Here is a 16,207-nt window from a genome sequence, read left to right on the forward strand (position 1 = left end):
TTTACATAAAATTAAATGCAAGTTTATATACCCTGGCAAGCACTGTGACTGTTGGAAGAAAAAGAGGGAAAGGCAGAGAAGGTACAAAGTCATTGTGATTTACATTCAGTTCTGGATTTCTAACTGTAATTTCTGACTTGTTTCATTAATTTATTTGGAAATGCCTTCAGCTGATTAGAGCTTATAAATCTCAATTCCCATTTCTTTTGTTGTCTACAATTAATACTTGCAAATGTTCCAATAAAGGAATCACTAAGTGGAGACATGGAAATGAATGTTGTTAACTCTGTGCATGTATGTGTAACCAAGAGGGATGTGGAAATCAGAGGGATATGGACCCAGAATATTCATAGGTATTCAAAATCAAACTGATTAAGCTTTTTTCCATTAAAGTCTTCTTTTTCACCTACACCATCCTGGTTCTGAGCATGGCTGGGGCTATTTTATCCTGCAATTGCAGGTTTAGTGCCTTGTTCTTGCAGCACATGGGGCTAGGAGCATGGTTTTGAAGGTCTGATCTGAACAAGACTTTTGAGAAGGTCTGAAGCACTTTGCTGCTTACTGTCCTAGAACACCAAACACCTCAGATGGGCCTCCAGGTGAGGGATGTCCTGAACTAAGTCACATCAGTCCCCACATTAGCCATTATGATGGCTTAATTATCTGTTTATAATGGCTGATCTGGTCTTACTATTCCTCTCACTCTCAGATGGCTGACCTCCTCTTTTAATTTCTGTTCCTGGCAAGTAGCTACTCTGCTTTCAGCAAGTAGCAGGAGCTGGTGTCTGATCACTGGCAAGGCAAGGAGCTAGTCAGAGGGCAGCCACTGGCTGTGGGAAGAAACTGAGGTACAAGGAATAGGGGAAAGTAGGGGAAAGGTGGCTGAGTGGATTCACACGTGAGAACAAAACCACTTTTCCCCAGTGCAGGCTCCTTGCCTAAAGGAACAGCAGCTCACACATCCAAAGGGAACAAGCAGTCTCCAGCTCCAGCCTCCAGCAGTGCTTTGTTTTCCTCCCTCACTTCTGTGTGTGTCTGTGTACTCTGGAGATATTGGCTCCTCCATGAGCTGTCCCTGGAGCAGGCTCTGCACTGCCCTGTGCAGGTGCTGGGGCTCACCCAGGTGAGGGACTGGCATGGGACACCTGCCCATGCCTGGTACTCCTCCCAGCTGGGACACCCTGGGCTCCCCAGGGCTTGGGCAGGAGCTGGAGGTTCCCACTGCTTACCCACACTCAGAGATACCTTGGGCATCTATAAATGGAATGGTAAACTGCCTTACAGACAAAACCCTTGCTCCCCAGAAACCAGGCCTTCCTAAAACCAGAGCCTATTTGTTCATGCACCATCTCCACCTCATTTTTTTCATGCTGTTTAGTGGAAACAAACAAACAAACAAACAAACAAAAACAAACAAACAAAAAAAAACTTGGCTGAAAAAATTTTTGAAAGTTCTCATCTGTTTTCTTTCATATGGTGGAATAGGTTTGTTTTTTCTTCCCATCTGGCTCAGAGATGAAAAAAAACATTCTTTGATTTCTTTTTCAAAATAAACTCAGTGTAATGCTATGAAGTTTGTGTGGAGATGTTTTGGGGTTTTTTTTAGACCAAGACAATAAAAGCAAATTACCAGGAAAATAATGCCCTTTTTGGAGAAGATTTTGCATACCATGGTGATTTTCTTACTCAGAGAACTTCCCAGAGGCATGTAAGTATTGCCAGCCCCATTTTGTGACTGGAAGAAAAAGGAGATTTTCAAGAATGTGATTCATTTTGATGTCTCATTTTAGATATTTTGTTTATCAGGTGATTTTTCAAAAGTGACTTTTTCCAGTGAAACCAACATTGACATACAGCAAATTACTTTTCATACACCTTAGTTAGGGGAGTGGGCTTTTCAATGCTAAATTAAACAGAGTGGTGTCCTTCCCCCAGCACCCTGCATAGAGGAGGCAGCTATTTCTGCTGCTGTTTTGGAGAGCAGAGCACAGTGCAATCACAGCAGAAGAGCACCAGCAGTGTAGAGCAATGTCCTGTGTGGGTAAGAGTTAACACCTGACACTAAATTACCAAGAGATCCCTTGGTCAGAAACAACAAGGTTAAAGGACTGCTGAGACCTTTGACTCTCCTGCAGCTCAGCTTCAACAAATCTTCCCAAAAACATACCAACTTATACTTTAAAAATTAGGGGTTGCTTTATTCCTTTAATAATTTCGGCTGCTCTTCAAAAACTTTACTAGGAATCTTCTTTTAATAACCAGAGTGAATGCAATTATGTCCAGTTTAGACACATTTGTTCTGGTTCCAGTGCTGTCCTTTAGCTTAAACAGCATCTCTCCTGGGACTGTCAAGTAATTGTAGTGGTCAGTGTGGAGCCATTCATCTTGAGACACAGTAAGGGGTGGTTGGGAACAAACACATCCCTCTGACCAGCTGGAGAGCCTTGATGACAGAGCCTGGCTCTGATCCCACCATCCAGGCCCACAAGGGATTATCTGAGGACACTCTGGGCATCTCGATGAATGGTGGAAGTTTCCACCATACTCTTTTTTTGTTAGTGTTGCAAGAGAGCACAGAGCAACAACATGGGTATAAAGGGTGGTTTCCTACTGAATTACAGCATGTTACAAGTGCCTGGCTTTTTATAAGGCAGTTACATATTTTATAAGGCATTTGAAAAATCAGTCTGTGTATCTGAGTTTAAGCATACTTATTCTGGGTTTACACCAGAGCAGAATCTAAATTCAAGTTATACTTAGGTCCTTGTTCTTCAAGAGATTAAAATATCCAATTCAGAGATTAGCATGTGACTTTTACTTTTTCTATCTGTCCTGCCAAGGCACAAATCCACAGCTCAGGCATCAGTGTGATTCCAGGCTCAAAGGATTGCTTCCAAACTTCCTGTATTTGCAGCCATGCTCCTGCCAGCCCTCCCAGAGATCCTGCTGATGGAAGCTACAAGTCTGAAATGTGACTTTGGAAGGATTTTGTTTAGGAATCCTTATTCAGAAGTCTGGGCATATTGCAAAGATGACATTTCTTTAATTCCATCTCTATTACCCACCCTCATATAAAAGAGATGATGAATTATTTTTCTGAATGGCAACAATGCATTTTTGTCCACTTTGGTTTTTTATGTCAAAATAAAAGCCTGGAAGTGGAAATCAGACAAAACATCCTTGGCATTGCAGCATCCCACTGTAGCAGGCAAATAAAGTTCCTGGATTATTGCCTGTGACAACAGCAAAACTGCTATCTGAACAACAGACAGCTTCATTTTATCTGCTTGTAGAAGCAAACTTACCTACAGGCACAGCCTTGTCACTGGCCCATCATCTGACAGACTGAGGCAACCCTGCTTTCCTGCTGTGTTTCAAAGAAAGGAGATAAGAAAGAGAAAAGGTCAAGTGAGAAGAGCTGACGACAGAAGGGGAACAGGGGAAAATAGAAAGGGACAGCTCAGGGAGTAGAAGAAAAAAAATACAGAGAATGATTGAGGAGCATAATGAACCCTGATGTCCTCATCGTGGTTTCTAGTAAGATCAACCACAGAGGAGCTCTCTTCTCAGAAACAACATAACAGGGGCAGTATCGTGGTTCTCGTAATTCCCATTCTCAGCTGTGAAAAGAACACATCCCTGCCTTGCAAGAAAGGCATGTCATTCAGTTGGTGCCTGAAGTCATGTAATACTTTCCCAGCACAAACAAAAATTCCTGGTGGCTCCAGGTCTTCTGGGAGCCGGGTTGAGGCTTTTGTTTTGGTGATTGGTTGGTGTTTCCTACATGTTCTTTTCCTCCTACGCAAGTTTTGAAACACATAATATTTTCTAGTTTTCCATCTGTATTAGAAGTACAAAACTCAACTTTGGAAGAAAAAAGAAAAGCAAGAACACACCGTAGGTCTCCAAGCAACAAAACACTGTCTGCAGTGGAAAATACATCCACAGCAGTATTTGGACTTGCAGGTCCCATTTTTATACTAAATTCTCATTGGTATCAACATTTAAACAGGTGCATTTTATGAAGTCAAACATGGATCTTCAATAAACAAACTTTAATAAACAAGAGCTGCAGAAATGTACATGCTGAAAAGGGGAATACAAAAAGGAGGTACCTTCATTTTTAAAAAAACACAATTGTTGAATTTGAACACCAGAGACACTTCAATTCTAAACACCTTTGAATTTGCTTTAATTGGTAGCATTTAAAAATGACCAATCACTGATTTTCCCCAATTTTTAACTTTAAGATGCAAAAGCTGTCAGCAGCTGATGATTTCATGGAAAAAAAAACTAATTCCAAAGATAGATTGGATCTCTGGATACCATTTTATCCAGATTAGCCAGGTCAGGAGTGGGAAGGTGGTCAAAAGTCCAGGTCAGGACTCTTCACTCACTGAATTAACTCTTTTTGTGGAGAAGGAGAGTATTTTATTTATTTCAGACATCACCACAAGGTCTCCCAGTCTGCGTTCATCTTGTGGCATCTTACACATGAGAAAATTCTAAAAATAAAATAAGGCAAGAAAAACCACAGGCAGAACTGTTGTCGTTCTACCCAGACAAAGCTTTGAATTAAAGCCATTATTATGGACCAGAGTCTGCAATTGAAAAGCCATTTACATTTTCAAGTCTGATTCCAACTGCAAATCTTCAGTTATATATATGACAGATTAAAAGACTCTGGCCTCACTGCACTTCTCCCTGGCAAGAGAAAAACCATCTGTACAGCATAGCTTGTGGTTGCTTCAACTCTGTAGGTACTTTTAAAGAACATGGTGATATATTTTTTCATTTCACTTCCCTTTATTTTAGCATGCAGCAAAATCATGTGCATGGCATTTTTCCCAACCCTGTGGTAGTTGGGACTCTGGCTCAGGAGACTGATGTCTTTTGATTTGCTCTTTTCCCTTAATTTGAAAGGCTACTGCTCTATTTCCTTTGTGATTATACCAGCCAGGGTAAAAACCTTGTATGAATATATGGCTGTGAAAGCAGGAAAAAGAGCCAGGAATACTGCTCTCTTTCCAAGCACAGAGAGGCAGTGAAAATGAGTGTACACCATGTAACAGGCTGCACAAACCCATCTGGAACTGAGTCCCACAGCACTCTGGCCATGCTCTGAGCTACTCACTCCATAGGAATGGGATGAGGAATGATAGTCCTGCCACATGGAGCACCAAGAACAAGCTCCCTGGAGCCCAGGCAAGCCTTGTTTTGAAAGTTTAATCACCATTTGAGAAGTACATGGTTGTTGTCTACAGTTGATGGAGGCAGCTCTCCCCTTCCACTGCTGATGCTGCAGCCAGAGGAGTCCCCATGCTCAAACACCCCGATAACACTAGGTCAGCTTTTTTCCAGTGCACATGCAGCATCTTGCAAGGTACAGCCCTAATTTTTGAACATTTTGAGAAAGAAGTTGAGGAAATCAGGTGAAGAAGCTGAAGTTCTGCTGGGAAAATAAAAACAAAAACAAAACCAGAAACTACATCAAACCTAGAACTGGTAAATTCTTTGATCATTAGCTAAAATATGTGATAAGTACAGCTTAGCGAAAATAAAGTATTTGCTGTAATTTATTGTCAGTGTAACCAGGCCTGTCAGGCACTAGGAGGGAGCGCACACCACATATTTCTCCTTCACATGAGATTAAACATCTGAGAAGATACCAAATATAATACCTGTGGAAGGACAGAATCAGACCCATTGCTTCTTTTCAAAAGGGATGAAAATCCAAGGAGAAGGGATTTATTCAGACATTTATTCCTTGGTGCTTTACTTCTCAGGGCTACCTTCTCCCACTGCCAAGGGTATGGTCACTGGCTGTGTCAGATCCGCCACACTGTGTAAACATCTCAGGCACCACACAGAACCTGTGGCATCATTAGGTGACAGCAAAGAATGCTCACCAACACACCACTAATGCCATCCAGAACCACATACAACCTGGACCTCATTTAGTGTGGTTCATATAATAACAACTATAATGGCATAAACATTAAATTCTAGAGCATGAAGTGTGTGCATTTGAAAAATACATTAATTGAAACATCAGCTAAAGGACTTTTGAGTTGCCTTCTAATCCTGCAACTAATATATCAGAACAAATTATGTCATTTATGTGCCAACCAGAGAGAGAAGAAACTTCAAGAACACTGTGGTGAGTATAACACTTCAGAATTTGAATTTAATGGAGCAGCATTTTTTTCTAGTAGTGCTCATATCATGGTTGTGAGTCTTAAAGTAGACTGTCCCATGCCCCTCACTGAATGCCATAGTAGTTTAGGCAACAGAAGTTAGCAGTATCTCAATGAAATTTGCTGTGTTTTAAAAACTCTATAGCCTGGCAACAGAGGATTTACCCAGCAGATGTCCATCCCTCTATTCACTGATTCTCTGCAAACACAGTCTTTAGAGTCCTTTCTCCAGGGCAGTCAACCAGATTAAATCTTGCCACTGTCACACAAGATTTCTGTGTGTAGCAATCTGTCACAAAACCAGTTCATTTTTCTTCAAGGCTTGTCAAATTTCTTTTTTACTAAGTAAAACAGTAGTTTGCTCTAATAATTAAAGTCTGAGGCTGGCAGAGCTGTAGGAGATGTGAACACTACCAACAATTTTCTTGATGACATTTGGCAAAGATCTAAAGGCCTGATGTGGTAAATCACTTAAATTTTTGCTTGGCTTTAAACAGATCATTGGTCCTATTCATCAATGCCTAAAAGACTCCTCTCCAGTTTCTCTCACTATCCACTACAGATGCTGATGAATTTTTTCAACCAAAGAACAATTTTGTGAGTATTCCCACAGAAACACCTGCAAAATATTTTAAGGAAGTTGGCCGAAAGATGGAGTAGAAATACAAACACACAGAAAAAATACACTAGTTCACAAGATATTTGTAACTGACTAAGGAAAACCACCCTTTGCCTCATTTACAAAACAGACAGCAGCTGACCAAAACAATTATTGTTTCTCCTTAAATGAAAGGCCTATACTGAGTAGGTAGACAGAATTTAGGATTTAAAAACAGGACTCTGAGGTCGGCTCTATCCCTCCTGTAAAAGCAGCAAAAATGTTGTGCTATATCTGTAGAGAAAAACATTAACTTGCATTGTTGCCATATATACTGTAAAACTAAGGTCTACCAGCCCCTACCTGTGAGAACATGGGCACAGAATTAGCGAGATATGGCAACACTGACTGGCTGCAAACAGCATCACCACTGCTCCAGGAAGCTTGATCCTACCACCAGCAACTCCCAATTTCCCCTTCAACCAAATGTCCCCAGCTCAAAAAGCTGGGATAAGATTTGTGTGTACTGCTTGCTCTGCTTCAGATGGCCTTTCTTGCAACACATCTTTCTCTGATTTACACTTTTCTCATGTGAAGAAACCACAGAAATTTTAAAACATTTTTAGATCTACAGCTTCACCAAGAAAATGGCCAGCCCTGCCGCCTGCTCTTGAAACAGAAATTATTCTTCCAGGCCTGGATTTTAAAGGAAGGTTCCATGTGGCTATATTTAGTCTCTATAGAGTCTAATAGATACCTGAATAATCTTAGGAACCTTCAGGTGAATACTCTGGAAAATTATTACTGTTACCTTGGGCAACCCAGGGAAGTAATTTATATGTGAAACTTAAGTAGGTAAGTTATATATAACATAAAACAATATAATTGATAGAAAGCTGTAGTCAGGTGTTATATTTTGTCATTTGGGTACTCTATCTTCAGGATAGAAAACACACTGTTACCTGAGCATCCTTACTGCTGTGAAGTACAGGGGCACCTCAGATTACTAGTCCTACCTAAAAATTCAGGAGGAAATATATTTTGTTTGGTGGACTGACTTTGTGTGTTAGGCAACTCTGCACATATTTCTCCATGCAATTAGTTCTTTTTTTTTTTTCTCCCACCTGCTCTGAAGGAGTGCAAAGCAACATAAAAACAAGGAGAAAAGCCACCACAATGTCACTTAAACTGGCACTTAGAGTCAAGGGAAAGTAAAGAAAGTGAAACTAATTCCAGTGTGTCCTTTCCCTTCAACTTCTTCCCCAAGAGCCAGGAGAACTTTCTTGTATGGTAATGAATGCTCTCCTTCAGCTGTTTGCCCAGATCCCAAGGTTCAGCAAAGCACAGGAACTTGTCTAGGAATTTTTCTTTGGAGCTACCTCCATGCTTCACATATATGCTAGCAGACTGTATTATTAACAATGATCTAGTGAAACCTTGATCCTGAATTGTTTTTTACGAATCTGTTGCTGTCACATCTCTGAGCACAAGCTCTAACAACTGGTTTAAAATCCAAAATCATAGCTCAGGGGCTCAGTTTCTTATGCGTCAATACAAACACTCTTGTTTTAATTACATAATTGTGAAATTCCTCAACAATAAAAAAGCCAGTGGCCAGTAACTATGCCAAACTATTTGAATAGTTAGAGAATTTAAGTCTCATTATGAAGAATTCAATACCAAATGTTGTGAGAAAATTGTTAATATAATGATTGTGAATATGCAAAGAATCCAGACTTGTGAGAGTCTGAGGAACCAGCTAACTAAGGAGAGGAATCACAGTGACATTGCAAGACTTACAGTGTTAGATGTATCTCTTGATACATGCAGTTTGCAATCAGGTTTCATAGTTCTCTGTCTCAGGACCATAATCAAGTCCCAGAAAAAGTGAGAAGGTTGATCAAATTTTTCTTCAGTTTTGTAAGAAGCATCTAAGGTCAGCAGTCATCTGGAAAAGCAACAGATCTGAGATTATCTTGAGCAAGTCAATTTAGCCATTACTCCTAAGCTGAAGCCTGCTTAAGAGTGGGTGTGTGCAAGCATCCTGCAGTATGCTGGTCTGCTCCACTTGCCACAACACAGCACAAGTAGGGGAGATCATTAAGTTACTTCTGTCACTGAGATCCATCCCATCTAATTTATGGTACTTAACTGAGTGCCTAAGAGACAAGCATACTTGTCCTAGGCTCTCTGTAAGGGCAACAGACCACCACAGTGTCACTTTCTCACCTAAATCCTGAAACACCCCTTGATTTTGTCAGAAGATGAGTTTATGAAGGCTGGAACCCTCACTTTAGTTCCATACATGATGGGGATCTGGGCCTTATTGAAGGAACAGAGCTATTTATGAGATCTAAAATTGAACACAAGTTAGTAGGTCTTCTACACCTCGCCTTTCGTCTCAATGTATCAGAGCCCACCATTCCTACATCTTTTGTAGGAGTGATTAATTCCAGAGCTTAGATTCAAAGCTCTTCATCTAGGAGGGACCCAAGAAAAAAACAGCCTTACCATTCTGCCCAGTGATGACTAGGGACATTTTCTGAGCAGTCTCAGAGCCTAAGAAGGCTCTGCTATCAACTGATACCACTTTGGCAACATGGATATGAGTGTTGTCTTTTTTTCTTTGCTGTCACTTAGATTGATTCTCCTGCTGGGAGACTAGAGAGGATTTTCCAAGACAGTCTCAGCAACCTGTTTACCACAATTTATGGTCACACAGGATATGAGGACCCCTTGGAAAAGAGTTTGGTTGCATCACCATAGCAGATTGCAACATAGCAACAACACTTAATCTTCTGGACCTGCACTATCTTCTTCCACAGCTCACCTTGCCGAAGGTGTGGATGAATATGCATGTGAGAGTGAGAGTAAACAGCTTTAGGTTTGCTACAAATTGCAATGTTAAAGGACAATGGATCTCTTAATGAGTTTTCTCCAGTACTTTATGACATGCAAGGCTGCCTGGAAAAAGACAGCTCCTAATAGCAGTGAGCACTTGGAGATAACTGACAAAAATGTAAACACTCCACTGATTCCAAGTCTGTTCAGACGTTTTGATCTAACAAGCTATACTACTCTTTACCTACTTCAGTAGGTGAACTGTGTTTTAGTAGTTAGATAATCGCACTAAGGAAATGTTCAAAACAAGAAAACCTCTGGGGCATTTATATCATGAGAAGGCATATTGATATTGCAGGGATTTTAAAATTATTGGTTTCTCTAAAGAGTAAGAGTGACTAATTTCCCTTTCAATAAATCCACATATGCTCAGTTCTCAGGTTTTGAAAGGCAGCCAAAGCGACATTCTTTCAGGCCTTAAGTTGATATAAATAAAGTATAACAGAGAGCCCCAATAGCAAAGTTTATCAATGACACATGCCTTAGTTAGAATTTACACATGGACACGGCTGGATTTTTTCACTTTGTCTTCAGATGGCTCTTAGAGAATGTCAGTTGCTTTAAGCTGGCAGTTTCCAGCCACAATCCATCTGAGAGGGGGACACAAAACCCCCATGTGTGCACAATCTAAAATGACATTTAGACACCAGGAGGCTGAGGTGAAACCCAGGTCCCCAAAGAGCAAGGTACTTTACAAACTTCTATTTGGGTATGGAGAACTTGTGGGTTTTGAAAAAAACCTAACCCAAAACAAAATCCAAACACAGATTTAGTAGAAAGGAACATATTCATAAAGTGAGCTCAGAGATGTGACATGTACAGTTTGCTGCTGGTCCTCCCTATGCTTTTTGAGGTTTTTTTTTCAAGTATTTTAATAACATTGTTAGCTGTAGGCCTTACATATTTTAAGATACTATACTGAATTTCACTACAATTTAAAAAATATTTTCCCATTCTTTCTTCACTCGTTGTTAAGGAAAACAAACATGTGAGAACAGCATATAGTGATCATGCAGCAACTGTCCTAGAGGATCCCTTCTTGTAAATTATGCCCTGTTCTGAAGTACATAAGAGATACAGCAGTGAACAGTGCAACAACTTCTTATATAAAAACTTCACCCAGATAGTTTGCCTTGTTTGGGGAGATTTTTTTATGAATTCCCGCTACACAGCCTCAGCAGGGCTTTTCCTGGTTGCATCTCTGTAGCTTGAAATACAAGAGTTGATTCCTTCTTTTCCTCTTGCCTATGCATGTCAGAGGTTATTCGGACTGAACTAAACACTGGTGGGGACCATTTCCTCATTAACCAAGCCCCACACAGAGAACTATTGGGCACCCAAATTAAAACATTTGTAGCATAGTGGATTTCTTCCAAAGCAGGCTGAACATTTGAGTTAAAATGGGATCTCCCTGCTTTAGCTTCTTTTATTCTTCCAATGGCTCCTTCTCTCCCTCTCCACTGAGCCCAAGCTCACCCTCCAGCACTCATAACTCTGACCCCTTCTTACCCCTTACCCCCACTTCCTTCCCCTTAAGGGTGGGTCATCACACTCTTTCTATTCACCTATATCTTTCTGGGCTCTTGTTTTCTTATTTTAACTTGCTTGACTTCTTTCTTATTGCCCCAGTCCTGGATTGCTAGGTATCTTTGCTCTCTCATTTCAAATTTACAGTCAAAGAAAAGCTCATTTTTAAAAGCTTATGATTAGAATTATCTGCCTACCTCTTCCACTGGCTTTTGTATGGATTTTTATGTGTCTGTTTGAACTAGAAGATCTTTGGGGCAGAGCTATATTTTTCCTGAATATTGACAAGGAAGGTCAAAAAGAAAATGACAAGGAGGAAAGAATGAGCTTCAATAGTCCAAACCACAGGAACTGAATTTGCAAAAATGGTATCATAATCACAAAAAAACAACATTCATACCAGAATTCATTCAGAATTCATACCACTGGCAGATGTGAAAGTAACCCCATACACTTGTGGTATAGAAGCATGGGTATCTGGTCCAGAAGATGCCTTCCTGCATTCTTTAATAACTAAATTAGACATTATAATGCACTCATGAATTAAATTAAAGGGGTTCCATGTCGGCGTATGCTCAAAATGAGAGACACATTGTAAGGAAATTCTTGCTAAAAAAATGTCCAACTAATTCAAGTTCTCTGCTGAAATCACAGTAGTATTGCTAGGTTAGAATCCAAAAAAATATTGCTATGTGAAGGGAAGAGCTGTTGATAGCATGGTTTTTGTGAATAGCAGCCAGATTGTGATGCCTTGCTTCTGAAAAAAAGATTTCCATAGTATTAGTAGCACACAGATATGAATTTTAGTAAATTCTTATGGCAAAAACTCCCCACATTCTCTACATTGGGATAAAACAAACAATATATGCTAAACACTTTTGCAAGTTTTTGACTCTAAGGTAAAATCCCTGGTCTTGGTAATTTAAGTCCTTAGTGGGCCATTTGACAATCACTGCTGTTTGTGACCATATTTCCACCTATCTGCAGATATAAATTGATAAAAATGAAGTATAATGCCTGGTAGTATTCCAGGAGATCTATGCCAGCAAGTCCCATATCCCAGATAAAGATGAAGAATAGAAAAATCAGTCATTCTCAGATTCATAAGTGAAGCATATAAGTCTTCTAGGTGAATCCAAAATCTTCTACATAAATGAACCCTTCCTAGGTACTCTTGCCAAATTATTTTTAAAAATGCCACCAAAATACAAAATATATCAATAAAACACTTCTGCTGTAACTGGTATGAGAGAATGGGATCATATGGTATATATTCCCCAGCAATTTATTCAATAAATCAAGAGGAAACCCTGAAAGTATTAAATGGACAAGAACATCATAACGAGATTTGACAAACATAAAAGTTGAATACATATTTTGGTGAAAAGTGTAATATACTAATAAAATGCAGAAAGATTCTCTGTTATTCACGTTATAAAAATGTTATTTAAGTTTTCCTGAAGGGCTGTGCTTTGTGTTAATCTTGCTTCTCCTTCGTCAGTCCACACATTATTAATTGTACCTCACAGTCAGTAACAAGCTACAGTGACTGGCAGGACGCCACCTTAAAATTAAGTGCCTAAGGTAGGACACCTTGTATTCATCAATGTTTAAAAGATAAAACTGCCTTGTGCAACTTCCCATGACTGGTGTGGAAACAACAGGTAAGCTAGTTAAACCAGGCTCCTAAGGCAATTTATCCACCCTGTAGTTCTGCACTGAAGGGTGTGCAAGGTGGTGGGGAAGGAAATGGGTTGAGAAGAAAAGCACTTCAGCATGAGAGCTGGAAACTAAGAAGGGAGAACAAAGCACTAAGCCCTCAGGCTATCAGAGATCGGAGGCTTCAGGTCTCCAGATATGCCCTTCTGCAGAAGTGGTAACAGAAATTAAAATTGAAAGATTGATCTTGGAACGGGGTTTTACTCCAAAAGACAGCATCTGGGTGAAGTTTTTTGTAATTCCATCTACACAGCCTCTTGACATAAAATGATAGAACATCTGTTCTAGCAACTGACCTCTGAGTACACAGGTCTCCTGAGATACTGTTGCTGTTGATTGCTTTCATCTATCTGAGCTTTCAACTGGTGATAGCTTTAAATCTGGGCTGAAAAATTATTTGGCGTATAATACTATTATAGAAAGCAATATTTACTTCTTTTTCCCCACCTTAGCTGTGCTAGCTTTCCACCTAGCACATACCAGAAGACACAGCTTTTTCTAACATACTAACATATCTAATTTATAATTAGCTACATTGACAATATCACTGACTGCTCTTTATATCCAGGATAACTGCGGCATTTTAATTCACGGGTATGCAGCACTACTCCTCTGATTGAGTTTCTGATCCCCCAAATCAGATTTTGTCTGCCAGCCCAGAGCACAGTTTGGCACCTCTGTTAAGGTGATGAGGATGGCTCTAAGCGATGTTGTCAGGTGCTGCACGGTGACACCACCACGTTGGCAAGCAGAAGTGCCACGCCGCTGACATTGCAGGGCAGGGCTCTGCCCGGGGTGCACAGCAGCTGCTGGGGCGAGAGCTTCTTCAGGCACTGCAGCCTCATCTGTCCGCAGCACAACAGGAGCACTAACAGCCCAGCGCTCATCCCCACCTCTCCGCGAGAAAGTAACACCGTTCCAAACGGGAAAAATTCGGTACAGAACAAGAGGTGGCTATAAACCACTATTAAATCACATTGTTCTTTATCTGTTCCTACCCCAAGGAAAAAAACTCCTCAGTCATGTTGTACTCATTAACAAATATACTGCACTGCTTTTTCAGTATGTTGGCAGTTCTCTCCGTTCATCTAAAACATTAGTCTTGGCTTAAGGAATATTTCTAGTCAAAAATGACTCAATTTTCTTTAGCAGTATCTCCTTACTTTCACTTCTATCATCTTTTTAAAGTGTAAAGCTTTTTTTATAACCAATTTATAGAGTTCTTCTTTGTTTCTCTTTCTTACAGCAAGAGATGGGGGCTAGAATAATTTCAAATTGTTCATTTAGAATGGCCATTTATTCAGCTGATAATATTATTTAATTTATTAAAGTAAGAGATGAGAAATAGTGGAGGGGGAGGGGGGAAGTAAACTTTCGCCCAAGCCTGAATGAACAACATTCAGCAAGTCTCAAAGCACACGCAGGTGACTCATTCAAAAAAGACAGATCATGTGGAGCCTTATTTTCAATGTCATGAAGCCTCTTCCCCCATGGTTTGAAAGGAATTGGCATCCTCTGGCATTGCCCACGTTTCTTAGGCAGTGTCAAGCAATGATTTCAGTTATGGATGAGGTGACAAACTCTGGGCTGGCAGGGTGCCTCCACCTCCCCATTAGCGGAGCAGCGCCTGGAACCAGCCACCCAAGCGCGGGTCAGGCCGCCCCTCCCGCTGCATCTTCCTTTTCTGGGCAAACACTTCCCTCTCCCGGTACAAACGCTAACTACAGCCACACCACGCCATAAATCATGCCCCATATATTCCCATCTATCCTTTCATGCTTTACTTTAAATATTTGCACTTAATAATGACAATAAACTTAATTTTAATATTACTCGCCTCTTCCCATATGAACGGGATATTCGATGTTTGAGCTTTTTCCCACGTTTGATCAAGAGTTTGGCAGTACCTGTGCTTTTGGCCGGACACCAAGGTCACTTCTACCCCTGACAATTCTATGATTCTGATTCTATGATCATGATAAATGTAATTTATCAAATATTTCTGTCGCCCAGGAGGTATCTGTAGGATATTGCTCAACCTGTAAATTGTCAGCACTGAGGTGATTTTACTGATGATATTAAGTCCCTAATCATTTTTACTTCAGTGGAAATGGTGGGAGACTGTGGTCTAGGGTTTTTTATCAGGAAAAAAATAACCAACAGTTACATCTGTAGAGTCATTTCAGCTTTGGTAATAGTGAAATGTGAAAGGTCTGGGCACAGTCTGATGAGGAGTGGCTGAGGAAGCTGGGGTTGCTTAGCCTGGAAAAGGGAGGCTCAGGTTGTTGTTCAAAATAGGTTCATTCACCTGATATTTAAGAAGCCAGTCCACAATCTGAGTCGAGGTGTTTTATTTACTTACAGTCCTGAGCAGAGGACTGCCGAGCAGCAAATCCACAAAGCCAGCACACTGACTACCAATATGTTTCCCTATTTATACATTTTAGCAAACAAAGGCATTAATGTTCACTGGCAACAAGTTGCATAGTTCTCTTATTAATTTGTATTCTATCTTCTGTTAGTTAAGTAATTCCCTCATACTCACTCTAATTAATCGCTATGGCCAGGCCTTCTCCTGAGCCCATGGGTCGGTGGTTGCAATCTCCCTGTCAGAATTACCTTATACTCAGCTCCAGCCGATTCCAGCACAGTTGCAGAGTTGGCTTTGTCACTTCCGTCCTTATCTCGGGAGTTCTGCCAAACTTTCTGGTGACCTGCAAATGCTGCATTCTTTTGTGTCCACTCTCAGTGGCACATCCTTCTCCTCAAGCTTAGCGGACCATCCGAGATCACTGAACCATGTCAAATACTAAACTTTTAACAAGCCAATTCCACCGAGAAGCCATTTATCCTTCTAACACCTGCACGTCAAGGGAAGACCTCATCACCCTCTGCAAGGAGGAGGCTGTGCACAGCCGGGGCCGGCCTCGTCTCCCCGGCAACACCGACGGGACAGGAGCAAACGGCCCCAGGCGGTGCCCCGGGAGGTTCAGCCTGGCCACCGGGAACGGCCGCCCCGCCGGCGGGGCTGCCGGGCATTGGAACGGGCTCTCCAGGGAAGCGGCGGAGGCGCCATCTCTGGAAGCGTGCGGATGTGGCCCTTGCGGACGCGTTTTGGCGGCGGGCCGGGCAGTGCCGGGTTAGGGGCTGGACCCGACCGTCCCGGCGGCGTTTCCCGAGCCGCAGCCGGGCGCCGCTGGGCGCGGCCGGGCCCGTCCCGCCGCCGCTGCCGCGTCCCGCCGGGAGGGCGGGGCCGCGGCGTCAT

General features: G+C 41.4%; 1 long non-coding RNA gene across 2 annotated transcripts; it reads right to left on the bottom strand.

Moving 5' to 3' along the window:
- Nucleotides 1–4,034: 4,034 nt before the first annotated feature.
- On the bottom strand, nt 4,035–16,180 carry LOC146768369 (uncharacterized). 2 transcript variants are annotated; one of them, XR_014952869.1, is made up of 3 exons: nt 15,562–16,180; nt 8,596–8,743; nt 4,035–5,452 (listed from the first exon to the last, which is right to left on the bottom strand). It is a non-coding gene; the product is annotated as an uncharacterized LOC146768369 (long non-coding RNA). The 2 variants fall into 2 exon arrangements; XR_014952870.1 differs by having other exon boundaries at nt 4,035–5,449; nt 15,562–16,146.
- Between the last annotated feature and the right edge of the window lie 27 nt (nt 16,181–16,207).

This window comes from Lonchura striata, chromosome 2 (genome assembly GCF_050655825.1).
Source record: "Lonchura striata isolate lonStrDom1 chromosome 2, ASM5065582v1, whole genome shotgun sequence".
In the NCBI taxonomy this organism is placed as follows: domain Eukaryota; kingdom Metazoa; phylum Chordata; class Aves; order Passeriformes; family Estrildidae; genus Lonchura; species Lonchura striata.